We start from the raw sequence: 16,225 nt of genomic DNA on the forward strand, positions 1-16,225 counted from the left end.
TCTCCCCCACCTCTATTCTCACCACCCAGGGGAGAAAAAAACCCATCACATTTTTACATCATTTGAACCTGCTTTCAAGTTAGAACATAGTCATGTGGTTAGTAGCCTTCTCCATGAATTTGTATAATCCTCTTTTAAAGCCATTCAAGTAGGTAGCCATCATTGCCTCCTGTGGGAGAAAGTTCCGTAGTGTAATTTTGTGTCATTTCTTTCATCTGTTCTCAACATTCAGCTTCACTGAATGTCCACAAGCTCTAGTGCTGGAGAATGGGGAACCCTAAATGTGACCCACAATACTCTCTATCTCGCCCTCTGCACTCTGCCCAGGCCATAAGCCCTCTCTCTAAGCCATGGGTAGGCAACCTAAGGCCCGGGGCCGGATTGGGCCCAATCGCCTTTTCAACCCGGCCTGTGGACTGTCCAGGAATCAGCGTGTTTTTACATGAGTAGAATGTGTCCTTTTATTTAAAACGCATCTCTGGGTTATGTGTGGGGCCTCCCTGGTGTTTTTACATGAGTAGAATATGTGCTTTGATTTAAAATGCACCTCTGGATTATTTGTGGGGCACAGGAATTCGTTCATCCCCCCCTCCAAAACAAATAGTCCAGCCCCCACACAAGGTCTGAAGGACAGTGGACCAGCCCCCTGCTGAAAAAGTGTGCGGACCCCTGCTCTAAGCCCTACTTTGCACCCTCCTTGATTGGCTGAAATGTGACTTTAAATTCCAATTATGCTCATTCCTTTCATAGATGGGGAATAGAGAGAGCTTTGCCTACTGTAAAAAAAGGGTCAAATTCACATCTGTTGCTCCACCCACTTTTGCTTCTGGTCCCACCCACTGCTAACATGCATTCCCCAGAAGGTTGTTCCGAAAGGAATGTGGACCTCGGGCTGGAAAGGCTTCCCCGCCCCTCGCTCCAAGAGGTGTTTCCCACACTCGAATCCTTGGCGGTGGCAATTAAGGCCGCTCCTTGCTGCTCTTGGGTTTCCTTGTCTGGACGGATTCTGCCTGGGCTCCCCCCAGCTCTCGCTGTACAGTTTGAAAGTAAAACCACAGGGCAGCCCAGCAGGGTTAGGAGGCTGGCAGAATGGCTGCGGTGACCTTCAGATCAAAGGAGAATGTTTCAGGCCTGGCCTCAAGTGCGGAGCGAGCTTGTTTTAACTTAACAATGTCAAAATACTGGCAAACAGAAGACATGAAGAAAGGTCTCCTACGGCTCCCAGGCGGTAGCAGGGATCCTTTCCTGCTGTCTGTCCATACGGTTCTTGCCTGTGAACAGAGAGGAGAGGAGGAAGGAGGGGAGGAGAGGAAAGTGTAGGAAGAAATAAAAGCAAAAAGGGATTTGAGTCGCTGGTGGCAAAGTGGGGCAGAAACTAGGACTGTAAAAGAAAGAAGGAAGGCCACACATTTAATGCACTATGATGCCTCTTTAAACAGTCATAGCTTTCCCCAAAGAATTCTGGGAACTGTAGTTCATTCAGGGTGCTGAGAATCTTTAGGAGGCCCCTATTCCCTCACAGAGGGGACGTGGGTGGCGCTGTGGGTAAAAGCCTCATCGCCTAGGGCTTGCCGATCGAAAGGTCGGCAGTTCGAATCCCCGCGGCGGGGTGCGCTCCCGTCGTTCGGTCCCAGCGCCTGCTAACCTAACAATTCGAAAGCACTCCCGGGTGCAAGTAGATAAATAGGGACCGCTTACTAGCGGGAAGGTAAACGGCGTTTCCGTGTGCGACTCTGGCTCGCCAGAGCAGCAATGTCACGCTGGCCACATGACCCGGAAGTGTCTCCAGACAGCGCTGGCCCCCGGCCTCTTGAGTGAGATGGGCGCACAACCCTAGAGTCTGTCAAGACTGGCCCGTACGGGCAGGGGTACCTTTACCTTTACCTTTATTCCCTCACAGAGCTACAGTTTCCAGAGTCTCATGGGAAGGATTGATTGTTAAACCATCTTGGGAATAGTAGCTCTGTGAGGGAATAGGGCGTCTCTTAACAACTGTCGGCACCCTTACAGTTCCCAGCAGTCCTTGAAGGGGAAGTCATGAATGATTAAAGTGGTCTAAGAGTGCTTTATATGTCAGGCGCAGTGGTGGCCCAAGCCAGTTCTTTGGAGTCCTCATGGAACCTCCAAATGCAGCCACCAATGTTTGCTTGACAAAATTCAGCAACCTGGTCCCTCCCTGGTCACAGAAAAGCATTCCTGATGTAGCTGGGGAAGTGGTGCCAATAGGTCATAGGAATTGCCATACGTCCGGAATTTCCCGGACATATCAGGAATACTGCTGTTGGCAGCAGTGTCCAGGTGAAATATCCAGGAAAATTTGGACATATGGCAACTCAGCAGGGAGGAGGATGGGGACAAAACTCTGATGAGTCAGCTCTGCCTGCCACTGACTCTGGTGCCACCTACTGTTGGTGTCCTTGCCTTCCACTCCACCACTGGGAAAGGGCTTGGGGCAGCCTTCAGTAGTGCCCTTGCCTTCTGGCTAGGAAAGGCCACAGCTCAGAAGGAGAGCATCACGGGGAAGGTTCCAGGTCCAATCTGTAGCATCCCAAGTTACAGGACCATAGGGGAGTGGGAGGGTTGGGAATGGCCTCTTTTTGCCTCTTGGAGAACTGCAGCCAGAGATGAAACAACAGCATGACTTCTAATAACTCTCTGCATCCTTAACAAGGGATTAACAAAGGCGGTTGGAGGATGGATGGCGGCTAACAGATTGAGGTTGAATCCTGACAAGACAGAAGTACTGTTTTGGGGGGACAGGAGGTGGGCGGGTATGGAGGACTCCCTGGTCCTCATTGAGGTAACTGTGTCCCTGAAGGACCAGGTGAACAGCGTGGGAGTCATTTTGGACTCACAGCTGCCCATGGAGGCGCAGGTCAATTCTGTGTCCAGGGCAGCTGTTTACCAGCTCCATCTGGTACACAGGCTGAGACCCTACCTGCCCACAGACTGTCTCGCCAGAGTGGTGCATGCTCTGGTTATCTCTCGCTTGGACTACTGCAATGTGCTCTATGTGGGGCTACCTTTGAAGGTGACCCAGAAACTACAACTAATCCAGAATGTGGCAGCTAGACTGGTGACTGGGAGCAGCCACCAATACCACAAAACACTGGTTTTCAAATACCTACATTGGCTCCCAGTACGTTTCTGAGCACAATTCAAAGTGTTGGTGCTGACCTTTAAAGCCCTAAATGGCCTCAGTCCAGTATACCTGAGGGAGCGTCTCCACCCCCATCATCCAGCCCGGACACTGAGGTCCAGCGCCAAGGGCCTTCTGACAGTTCCCTCATTGCGAGAAACCAACTTACAGGGAACTAGGCAGAGAGCCTTCTCGGTTGTGGCACCCGCCCTGTGGAATGCCCTCCCACCAGATGTCAAAGAGAACAACACCTACCATACTTTTAGAAGACATCTGAAGGCAGTCCTGTTTAGGGAAGCTTTTAATGTTTGATGCATTACTGTATTTTAACATTTTGTTGGAAGCTGCCCAGGGTGCCTGGGGAAGCCCAGCCAGATGGGCGGGGTATAAATAATAAATTATTATTATTATTATTATTATTATTATTATTATTATTATTATTATTATTTTATTGCACCCAGAATTCTGTTTAAAGTGGTGTCATAACATTTTAAATGTATGGTGCAAAGGTGGCATTAGTGAGAATGAACGGGCCCTACTTTCCTTATATGGTGTCTCCTGGGATTTAACAGGGTATGGGCAGAGGGAGTTGCATGCCCATGTTCTTCTGGTCCAGCTTATTCTGCAGCAGAAGTGGGAAACCTCTGGCCTGGGGTGGGGCAATTCAGCCCTCCAAGGCCCTATATTCAGCACTTCGCACTCCCCATGCCTCTCACCAGCCACACCCTCTTTCCCAAGCCAGGTCCCCTTACAGGTCTAGCTTTGCAGCCTCTTTGAGTGTTGTTGCTTGGCTGGAATGCATCCCTCAGATGTGATTGTGCTGGTCTGGAAGGAGGACAGAGAGGGGTGCAAGTGTCTAGTAGAAACTAGCCTACTCTACAAAAGGTAAAACTCACATTTGTTGCTCTGCCCAGTTTTACCTCTGACCTGCAGAATGTTGCCCAGAAGGGCATCTTGCTCTTGGGCTGAACAAGATTCCCCAGCCCTGTTCTATGGGATCATCCACGCCCCCCCCCCATTGCTTCCAGTCTGTTTAACTGAGGGCCAGTTTGTCGGAAATCCTTGCATGCTTCCATGTTAAAAGATACCGAGCTGAGTCCCATTTTATAAGGAGGCACAACCCCCTGCCCCTGCTGCTGGAAATGGCCCAAAGTAGCAGTTTGCTTGTCGAGAAGCATTTCCAGGAAGGGCATGGAGGGAATTGTTCCTCCTGCATCCCTATCCGCAATGCAATAAACCTCACCCGCTAACACAGCACAAGGCTGGTAATGTTTTAATAGCTAATTACAGGCAGGAGACACATCGGACACGGCTAAGAACATTTTACTACCTGCACCTGATAGATTTATTAGGAAAATAGCTGCTTTCCCAAGCAAAGCTAATTCACCTCATCCCTGGAATGGAGCCATTTCAAGGGTCTCCTGTGATAAATTTAATATTGACAGTGGTACTTAGGTGGAGCGTGTCTCTCCGCTGGCTTTGCTCAACGTCGCTTCTCTAGATGAGTAAGATGTGCTCACAATTGTTCTGCAAACAGTTCCATATATAATTTCCTTCTTTCTTTCTTTCTTTCTTTCTTTCTTTCTTTCTTTCTTTCTCACTTACATTTTCTGTCTTTCTTTGCTACCCCTTCGTTCCTTCCTTCCCCTTTTCTTTACCCTCCCTACCTCCCTTCTCCCATTCTCCTCTTCCTTTTTTTCATTTTCCTTCCATCCCTTTTCTTTTTGCTCTTCCTCCCTTCCCTTCCCTTCTTAACTATTTCATTTGCTCCTTCCCTTTTGCTCCCCTTCCTTTCCACCAGCAGTGGCGGCCCCAGGAAAAACAAACATGGGGACTGAGTAGCACAGAAGGGCAAAGTATATTTCTCGCTAGCTTCTCCTGCCAGTGGACCTCTGTCTCAAAGACACGTGTATCTCTCTAAAGCAGCGAAATGTCCCTTATGCATTTCTTTGTGGGAGGGGATGTCTTGGACAAGAGGAGGTCTCGCCTTTGTAAAGCTGTCATTTTGCTAAATCCAGACCATAATCTCTCTCCCTGCCCCTGTTTGTTTTCCCAACAGCAACTCATCCTTGGAAACCTTGCCAATTTGTCTCACGAGTCTGGCTGCCTCTTTGGGATCTGCCACTGAGAACAGCTGGTGACTGGACAAGCCAAAGTTCGAAAGAGCTGTGAGGTGGAATCAGAGCTTGCCATTAGCTTTTATAGCAAGGTGGGGTCAATTATGGGTTGATAATTAGGTGCTGACAGTAAAAGGAGAGCTCTAATGAAAATCCATTACAGGACAAAATGGGGTGTGCTTTGGGGACCACCACCCCATCAAAATAAGAAGGTGAAGGAAAATAACCAAAAGTACTTTGAACAAGCTTCTTTATAAATTTACAGACTGCTGACTGCAAACCTCAACCCTTTGGACTCTCAAAGAAAGGGCCAGGGAATATCTTGCTGCCCTATACATTGCAGCTGTCATTTTGTAGACCACCAATGTATTTTGGTAGCTGCTGCTGCTAAATCACTGCTTAGGAATGACTTTTGAAAAATGTTTCTAACTTGAGTTGCTAGCATTTCTGCCCCTCAGGACTGTGATTCATAAGAACAGCCCTGCTTCATCAAGCAATGGCCCCATCTAGTCTAGCATCCTGCTCCAGTGGCCAACCAGATGCCTTTTGTGGGAAACCTGCAAGCGAGAGCTGAGCACAAAGCCCTCTCTTCTCCTGTTGTTTCCAGCAACTGGGATTCAAAAGCACTATGTCATAGAGTGGTTTGATGCAGAGGAATGGTGGGAGGAGCAAGCCAGGGAACCACAAGGGAGGAAGGTTCAGAGCTCAGGGAGTAGTAGTGGGACAACGATAAATGGTCCAGAGGGAGAAAACTAGGAAGAGGAGATGTCAGAAGCTGAAGAGGTAACAGGGCTTAGTAAGCTGGGAGAATCTGTGGCAGAAAGAAGTCCAGAATCAGAGCCAGAAGCTGAAGCAGGAGAGTGGGAGGAGGGAGGCCAAGAGGCAGAAATGAGACAGGCTGGTGAAGAGTCACAGGCGTCTCCCCCTCCTGCTGCGACAAGCTCTCCTCTCCCCTTGTCTCCCAGAACCAGAAGAGGCATGAAAAGGGCCGAGGAGAAGTTGGCTGCATGCAGGCGTAGTCTCTGATTGCTTGGGAAAAGCCCTGGAGAGAAGGGGATTTAGATGGCTGTGAGAAGACAGGGTCTTTTTTTGGCAACTGATTTTTGTTTATTTTTTTCTGAATAAATTTTATTGAAATTTGGAAAAAAATACAATGATTAATATTGGATATATTTTTATGAATTTTATAAAAATTTAATCTAAATAAAAACACAGAGCAAAAAGAGAGAGAAGGAAAAAGAAAGAAAAAGAGAACTTCCAATTATTCATTTGTCAGCTTTATAGAGAATTATTCAACACATTCACTCTAAGATAACACCTAATAAATCTCCCTTCTATAAACCAGCATTATCTTCAATCCTCAAACCCACATATCATAAGTTCATTTTCTTTTTCATGAACAAAGTCTATAAGAAGTTTCTAATCTTTAGTAAATGTTGACAATGATTTTTCTCTGATTAACCACATCAATTTTGCCATCTCAACTAAGTCCAGTAATAACCATTCCTCCACTGGACGCTATAATCTTTCCATCTTTGTGCATATATTTTGAAATAAAGTTCCATAGTCTTTTTCTAATTGTATACCGTAAGTCCCAACAGGAAGAGTTCCGGCTTTAGTTGAAAATTGACCTTAAAAATCTCCGGTATCAGTGTCAGTGTTTCCAATATTGTTTAGCTTTTTTACACGTCCACCAAGCATGAAAAAATGTCCCTTCTTGACACTTCCAGCAAGTATTTGGAATGTTTTTATACATTCTAAATAACTTATCAGGAGTTAAGTCCCAATGATACATCATTTTGTAAGAAAATGTGTATTTTAACCCTTTAGTCAACATTCCCACTGTTCCATCTGTTTATCATACCCATTTTTGCCCATTTAACTTGTTTTGTTGAAATTTTCTCCAATAACATGTTCATTATCTGTACACAACTTAATTTAAAAATCTGTCTTTTTTGTTCTATACCAAATGTCTTTTTCTCCAACTTAAATCTCTCTGTTAGTTGTAGGTGGGAAAAAACAATTAAAGACTATAACCTTCCCTTGTTCCTTTTTTTTAATTTTACCGTCTCCCTAACTCCATTCTAATAGTGGAGTGCATGTTTTCTACGAAATGCTTCTTATTTTTTCTCCGAAATGCTTCTTATGTTTTCTACGAAATGCTTCTTATGTTGAAATTCATAAGGTATCTTTGCATATAACCTAGATTTATATCTATTCCCAATTCTCAATATGGTATATCTAACAAAATGGTTTTGAAATCTACATTACCTTTGATCTTACCATACAACAAATATCCATGCCATCCAAATCTTAAATCATGATCTTCTAGTTCTCAGGGTCACCCATTCCTTCATCAACACTAAACAACAGTCCGCAAAGTACTATTTCAGGTCAGGTAAACCTAGTTCTTCCCTTTCCTTCGCATCTTGAAATATTTTCATTTTGACTTCTGGTTTTTCTCCTTGCCATAGAAACTTAGATAAATCTTTTTGCCATTGTTTAAATGGTAAGTCATTAGTCAAAATAGGTAATGTTTGAAATAAAAACATCATTCTGGGAAAAAACATTCATCTTTATCACTGAAATTCTGCCTAATAATGACAATTTTAATGTCTCTCATCTTTACATATCTTTTTAATTTTCAGCTCCTTTCATAACATAATTATTTTGAAATAACGAGCAGTTCATATTTATCATAGTAATACCCAAGTATTTCATTTTTTTTTTCATTCTGAAACCCTGTTTTCTCCAAAACCTTCTGATCTTTTGGTGTCATATTCATTTTTTTATCTTCATTGTTATAATTCATTTTGTCTAATATCTCTAGACAAAACTTCCAAGACCAGAATGAAAAGTAATGGGAACAATGGACACCCTTGCCTTGTCCTCTTCTGTATCTCACAGGTTTCAGTCAATTCTCCATTAACAATTATCTGTGCTGTCTGTAATGTGTAAATTGATTTTACCCATTTAATAAACAGTCCTGGAAACTGATTTTCATGGAGTAAGACCATTGGGAATGAACTGCTCTGTTCATTAGGCCTGACACTCAACCAAGTCTGTGGAGATCATGTTTTCACTAATAAAGAGTTAACTCCAACTTTAAACTGTGTGATTACTGACCAGCATGCTCCTGCGATAACACTGCTGCCTCTGACTATGGAGGCAGAGCATAGCCATTATGGCTAGTAGCTATTGATAGCTTTGTCTTCCTCCCTGCCCTTGTCCAACCCTCTTTTAAAGCCATCCAAGTTGGTGGATATCACTGAGTGCTGCAGAAGAAAGTTGCCATGTGCTGAGGGAAAAAGAAGTTTCTTTTATCTGCCTGATTCTTCCAACACTCAGCTTCTTTAGATAACCATGAGCTGCAGTGTTTATAAGAAAGAGAGAGAAACTCCTGAGGGTCCCTAGACACACAATGCCTTGTGCACAGATGCATATACAGATGCGTATGCAAGGTATTGTCTTGTGCACATAACAGCCTGCCATTCCACACACCAAAGCCATCAAAGTCACTTCTGGGCTGCTGTCTCCCACATGAAACAGCTAAAGCCATCAACTTGGATGGTTTTAAAAGAGGATTGGACAAACTAATGGAAGATAAGCCTATAAAGGGCCACACTAAACAATCATTGAAATGCACAATCTTGGTCCCCCCCCCTTATTTCTTTGGTTTAAAATATGCTTCGGGCAGGAAGTCCCTGAATATTAGTTGCTGGACACTGCAGGTGGGCAGAGTGCTGTTGCCCTCACGTCCTGCTTGTGGTCTTCCCAATAGAGGCATCAGGGTGCTGGACTAGATGGGCCATTGACCCAATCCAACAAGGCTCTTGTATGTTCTTATATTAATCAGGATACATAGCAAGTAAAAAGGGGTATTAAAAAATTATTCCCTCCAGCACCATGGCCCTAATGAAAAGTACCCCGTCCACACACACTATGGTGTACAAGAGGGGTTTTTTCTCCCACACTCGACCCCATTGCCTTTAAAAACAAAACAAAAAAACCAGTCCCCACATCCCATGTACAGTCCAGGAAGGAAGCTACCACAAATCTTTCCCATGCCTGTTTCTCCAGCCCTTCCCCTTTTAAAAAAGACCTGTGAAATCTGATCATGCATCTCATGTATTGTCTTGCTTGTCCCCACAGCAGAGCAGGGGGCTATGGCAGAACAAATGAATGCAACATTAGTAGACAGACTATACCTTTCAGCAATGTTTAATAATGAAATTCAGAGTGTGATTCTCATGATCAAAACAGCGGCATTCTACATTGCTGCTTTTTTTTCTCATTATTCAAATGTTGGAGGATATGCTATTTTGTGGGGGCCATTTAATAGAATCAAAGCTTTGGTGAGGATCTCAAAAATCATCCAGTCTTACCCCAGTGCCAATTCATGGAATCTGCTGCTGCGACATCCCTGCTAGGTGGTCATCGATCTTAAAAACCTGGAAAGGAAAATAGTCCATTACAATATGAAGCTGTCTGCTCCACTGATGGACCACCAGGGAGGTCTTCCAAATGTTGAGATCCCCTTTCACATAATTCAAACCTGTGAAATCAGGCCCTACCCTCTGGATTAGAGATGGAAGGATCTGTCAGTTTTGGTTCTCTCAGTTTCTTGTTTATTCTTGTTCAGTTCTCCACATTTCTGCCACAAATTGTGATTCATTTTTGTTTTAAATCTCTATAAGATGAACCAGCATTTCAGTGCAAATTTCTAATGAATACATTTCTGTATGATGTTTAGACTAATACGTGCATTTTTGCAAGCAATTTCCCCCCTTAATAGAATGCATTTTTTTGTATGCTATTTTCATGAATATATTTATTTTTATGCACACTTTACCCTAGCAGACACATTTTTCATAAACCCTAGTTAGCTGGAACACTACACTACAAAATAGTTTTGCTTCTCCTATTATTTTAGAAAGTGCAAATTTAATAGATTAACCTTTAAATGCAAATGGTCTAGAATTCACTCGGGGAAGGTTTTTCAGCTCATGGGCCACATCCTCTTCTGGGAAACCTTCTGAGGACTGCATGTCACTGGTGGGTACAGCAACAAATGCTAGGGTTGCCATGTTTCATAAAGTAAAATTCCTGACACCTACAAAGTTGTTGAGCTTTTTTAGGGAAACCTAACCCAAAGACAGTGATTTTACTGCTGGATTTCCCCATGACACCATTTTTGCACCTGAAAGCCAGGACATGTCAGGAATTTTCCTGACGTATGGCAAGCCTAACAAATGTGGTCTGGGGAGAGGAGAGGTGGTCTGGGCAGAGTTCTAAGGGTGATGCATGGAGGTGTGGAGGGCTCAATTTGGCTCCTGGGCTGGAGGTTCCTCACCCCTGTTCTGCATCACGTGGATTTTGCTTACAGAAAGCAGGGTGGCGCATTTTGATGAGGACTTGTGTGTATGTTTTAAAGTTGTGATTCATTGAAAAGGAAGCCCTCCTTAATCTTATTTGGGAGGTTTCGTAAGAGAGTGGTGAGAGAAGGAAGAGAAGAAGGCAGTGTTCATCTCCTGGATAAATCAAGAGGTCTCTGGCGAGGTGGAAAGTGCATAAACAGAACCTGGGGGCCGGCTTGTCTGGAAGCTTAAACTGATTACAGCGGCTTGTCTTTCCCTCCCGGATCCCTGCTGGCTTTGAGTACAAGAGCAACTGATGTTTGGATCTGAGGGGGCAGACAAGGAGGCTCTGCCTTCCTTAGTCTTCCACATTCCCCGAAATGTCACCTTTATCCCACTAAATAATACAAACCATTGTCTACCATTGCCCCCCCACCCTCCTCAAGTCATCTCAAACAGTTCTTAGTGTCAGCTGTAATTCCGTCAGTAACTCAATCTGGGATGGTCTCGGCCTTTACCAAACGTTGCCCGGACTTTTGTTTCCAGCTCTCCCTCCCTGCCTCACCTAATTCCAGACTCATAATTTCTTTGGAAGCAGAAGCGAGTCTTTTAAATAATAGCGTGTTTTTCCATTTTTATTTCGTAAAGGCTAGGTTTTAGGAAGGGACTCGTTTTGCACTGAATTTGAAAATAGTTTGGCCCTTTCAAAATCCTCGTGTTTGCAGGTCTGGGTTGTATCCAACAATTTTTTACTTGGGAGTCAAGCTTTTGAGGTGACTGAACCAAGTTAGGCCACATTCATACCATATTTTTAAAGTGCTGAGATACCACTTTAAGCAAACATGACTTCCCCCAAAGAATTCTGGGAGCTGTAGTTTGTAAGGGGTGCTGAGAGTTTTTAGGAAAGTCCCATTCCCCTTACACAGCTATAATTCCTAGATTTGTTAAACAATCAATCCCTCTTCACAGGGAATTTTGAGAACTGTAGCTCTGTGAGGGGGACAGGGACCTCCCAACAACTCTCAGTACCCCGTACAAACTACAGCTCCCAGAATTCTTTTGGGGAAGTCATGTATACTTAAAGCGGTATTGTAGCGTTTTAAATGTATGGTGTGAATGTGGCCTTAGCATAGCTGTCAACGTTTCCATTTTTTAAAAGGGAAATTACCTTCCCCTTAAAAAAAGGGGGAAGTTGACAGCTATGGGCCTTAGTCATGGCCATTAACATTCATAGATCTACTCTGAACATGCATATAGCCTTGGATATAATCCTATATTTCTGCAGCAGCCTTGTGATAGCATTTCTTAACTGTGGCTTTAATACCTCTGCGACAGGCAGAAATTCATTGGGAGAAACTTCAAGGGCAAAAGAGCAAACATAGTGGCAAATAATGTGAACTAAAATCTTACATCAGCTACAAAACATTCTGTGTGGTTACAGAGGGGTCACCACTAACCTCAGCCCTTTGTCAGGATTGTGAGAAAAGAATATCGGTCTTATAGGGGAGTTGTAAATATTACTTACAAAAATCTGTGTGAGTTGCTTTGAATACTTAAATGGGACTAAGTAGAGATCCCTTTGCACCGCATCTTCATGCTGAGTAAAGCATCACCTCTTGAAATTCTGCCTGCTGCACACCTATTAAAATAGACCTAGGAGCCCTACTGAAGATAGGGGAAAGATTTTGAATGTGTCCAACTTGCAATATGTTGACTGAGTTGTTTTTACTTATTTATTTATTTACTTGATTCCATTTACGAAACATCTTCCCCTATAGCGTATTGAAGAGAATACAGTACACAATTTAAAAAACCACGCAACATTTTTTTCCATATGCAAAAACAATTTTAAAAAGTGATTCTGTATAGAAAAACAATTCTGTAGATACAAACAATTAAAAACATTTTCATATGTAAAAACAATTACAGTACAGTGGTACCTCAGGTTACATACACTTCAGCTTACATATGCTTCAGGTTACAGACTCCGCTAACCCAGAAATAGTGCTTCAGATTAAGAACTTTGCTTCAGGATGAGAACAGAAATCGTGCTCCGGCGGCGCAGCAGCACCAGGAGGCCCCATTAGCTAAAGTGGTGCTTCAGGTTAAGAACAGTTTCAGGTTAAGTACGGACCTCCGGAACAAATTAAGTACTTAACCCGAGGTACCACTGTCCAGATATAACTCAGATATGGGCTGGGGTAAAAGCCTGCCCTTGAAAGCCTTGTCGAACAAGGAAGGTCCTAAAAGACAGTAGAGCATTACAAGATAGGCAAACCTGACACCACGGATCCCAGATCCAGTATCTGTTCCCTATGCCAGGACATAGACTTGTGAAATATGAATAATACGGAGGGATGCGGCTTCTGAGCACATTCAGTCAGCCATATCTTCCCTACGTGTGCACATGCAAGAGATTTCTCTGTGTTGTAATTTTCTGCAAGGATGTGAGCTGTAGTTGTTGTCAGACTCCAACTCCAATCAACCCTAGCCAGGGCCGGCTCACCCAGCAAAGTGAGGTGACCAACTCAGGCAGCAGGATACACAGGATTGCCAGATCTTGCCTCCAAGGAATGCATTGCCTACCGCTGTTGTTGTAGTGGCAACGATGACTGCAGTACAACTCCTTGGAGGCCAGATCTGCTGCCCCTTTGGCAGCCCCACCCCAATGCTGCCTCCGCAATGGCTTCTCGGTGGTGCTACTGGTCTCCTGTCCCCTATTCCCAACGTCGATCTTTATTCCCTGCCCTTGTTCCCAGTGCTATTTTTCTAGAGAAAGAGGTGCTGGAACTCACTATGTTCTCTTATAATGGTGCTCACCTGAAATGTTCTGGAACTGAGCTCTGGCGAGTTCTGGCTGAAAAAAAGCCCTTCTTGTTCCTGATATAAATCTTCACTCCCCTCTTCATCTCTGGCACAGGGGAGGCGGGAGGGGACACCCTTTTGTGGTCCACCTCAGGTGCCAAAATAGCTTGGGCCACTCCTGGCCCCAGTCAGCAACCCCAGTGGTCAGGGCTAATGGAAGCTGCACTCCTGCAGCATCTAGATGGCTACAGGTTCCTCACCCATGCTCTAGGAGGTGCATTTTATTTATTTTAAACAATGTTTAAGGCTGTGCTAGTTTTCTTTCGACTGTGGTGGCAAACAGACCAGAAGCCAATGCACAAAAGTATAAATGAATCTCTGTACCTAGGGTTGTCAAGTTTTCAGCTAGCTCCTTGCAACAGTGGAACGCCCTGCACCAATGAGCAGCTAGCATTTATCACCATACTACAATCAAGCCATGGTTCAAGGCACAGCAGCAAGAGTGGGTGAATTAGTTGGCAATAGTGGAACCAGGGTGTTCAATTGATCCTTCACACAAACACACAAGCATGTGTGTGTGAATTGTAGTTGGAAGGGACCCTCTGCAATGCAGGAATCATGTGCCCTTTGTGAGGCTCAAACCCACAACCCTGAGATTAAGAGTCTCATGCTCTACTGACATACGCCCCTAAATACAAATTGAGTCCATCCATCTCTGCTCACTCAACTCTCCATAGTAAGTTAGTGTCACTGACAACATTTATGCAAAAACAATGTTTATTACAGCACGGTGCCAAAAGCAGGGAATCTGTTTTGGCGATTAAGGGCTGGTTTCTATTTACAGACCTGAGATAGCATCTTACAAATGTGCTTACACGGTGACTTAATCTATTCAATTTGTATTTCAGACTTTTAAATTGTTCTTCTGCTTGCTATCATGGTGTCATCCGGGAATGTTTGCCATGGGGAAATGTCACTACATTGTTTTTATGGCCTGTGCTTGTGAGCTCCTGGGAAATGTTCAAGGAACATGTAGACTTCTCCCCACTCTCTGACTAATTACATCCCATTGTAATTTTTTTAATGGAAATCTGCTGCCTACCCAATTCTCAGAGGTTTGGGATGGGTCATGATTTGCAATGTATCAACCGGCATTGAGAAACCTGTGGCCCTCCAGATGTTGTTTGACTATAACTCCTTTGGCCTCTTCCCATTGGCCATGGTGTCTGCGCCTGATGAGAGTTGGAGTCCAACAGCATCTGGAGTGGTATGGCTTCTCCACCCTTATATCATATTTTTCTGCGAGGGCAACACTCTTATTTCCAGGAAGGGTGTTTGTGTATGGTCTGCCTAAAGTCAAGGATGGTGGGTGAGTTTTGCCACACTTATGGACACAATAGCAGACTGCGGGAGCAGACCAATGGTCCATCTAGTCCATCTGTCTCTGCACATATACAGCCATACCTCATGTTGTGAATGCTGTGGGTTACATCTTTTCAGGTTGCGTCCCACGGCGACCCGGAAGTACTGGAAAGGGTTACTTCTGGGTTTCGCCACTCGCGCATGCGCAGAAGTCCAAAATGACATCACGTACATGCGCAGAAGCGGCGAATCATTCAGGTTGCAAACGGGGCTCCGGAACGGATCCCGTTTGCAACCAGAGGTACCACCGTACATGTGTTTGTGTAAAACCGTGCACACTTATTGATTTGCACTGCTCCACGGATGTGTTCATATTGTATGCATCCATTGAACGTAATGTGCCAATAACTAATGTAGAATCACAGCGTTGTACAGTTGGGAGGGAACCCCAAAGGTAATCTTCTACAACCTCCTGCAATGCAGTATAGCTCAGCTAGCTGTGTGCACAGTTTGCACACTTCTTAAATGTCATGTGTGAACACTCCTTTGGTTTGCATCAGTGGCGTAGCGTGGGGGGTGCAGGGGGGGCTGGCCGCACCGGGCGCAACATCTGGGGGTTAGGGTTAGGGGGCGCAAATCCACGGGTTAGGGGGCGCAAATTAATTGCCTTGCCCCGGGTGCTGACAACCCACGCTACGCCACTGGTTTGCATTGACTGGCAGTGGCTCTCCAGGGGTCCCAGTCAGGAGTCTTCCCCTGCATATATCCCTCCCCTACCACACACTGGATTAACTCCTATGATGACTTTCACAAAGTTAGTCAACCCCCTTGGGAAGATGACTTGATTGTCTCCAAGTGTGTGAACTGGCACCATGACAGTGAGTACAACAAGCACCACTTGGGTGTTCTCTTCCTCCACCTCCTCTGTTGCTGCTGGAGTTGCCGCTCTGATCTTGCTCCTCCTCTCTATGCAAATACTAAAGATGGAAGATAAAGAGCTTTTTTAAAAAACCAAATAAACCCCAACAACAACCCTTGTTACCTGGTGCACTTGGACGCACCCTGTGGCGCCTGGCTCTCCACGGCTGATGGGCGTATTGCAAAGCAAGAGACGGGGAGTCTGTTGGAGGCAACGCTTGGGTCTGCTGTTAAGCGCCCCAGCCAGCTACTTTTCCGGTTAGACCAGGCAGCTCTCTTTACAGAAATCTGAAAGGCAAATCTTCCAATTAAGACAGGTTTGCCACTTAGTTGGATAAGGCTCCTTCACAGGGGTAATGGGCCACGCCTTGGTTGCAAGGCTTTCCATGGGATCAGGAGATGGTGTCTGAGGTAACTGCAGACTGCCCAAAACAAGGCATGAGATTTCCTGATAGTTTCTCTGCTGTTGGGATGCCCGTGCCTCTTTCTTTCTTTCTTTCTGGCATTTATATAAACTGAATCATTAG

At 44.8% G+C, this 16,225-nt stretch overlaps 1 long non-coding RNA gene across 1 annotated transcript; it reads right to left on the minus strand.

Moving 5' to 3' along the window:
* Positions 1-439: 439 nt before the first annotated feature.
* On the minus strand, positions 440-15,982 carry LOC310669753. Its single transcript, XR_014507356.1, has 3 exons — positions 15,823-15,982; positions 9,642-9,707; positions 440-1,271 (listed from the first exon to the last, which is right to left on the minus strand). It is a non-coding gene; the product is annotated as an uncharacterized lncRNA (long non-coding RNA).
* Between the last annotated feature and the right edge of the window lie 243 nt (positions 15,983-16,225).

Source organism: Podarcis tiliguerta (assembly GCF_965153285.1).
Source record: "Podarcis tiliguerta genome assembly, chromosome: Z".
Lineage (NCBI taxonomy): Eukaryota > Metazoa > Chordata > Lepidosauria > Squamata > Lacertidae > Podarcis > Podarcis tiliguerta.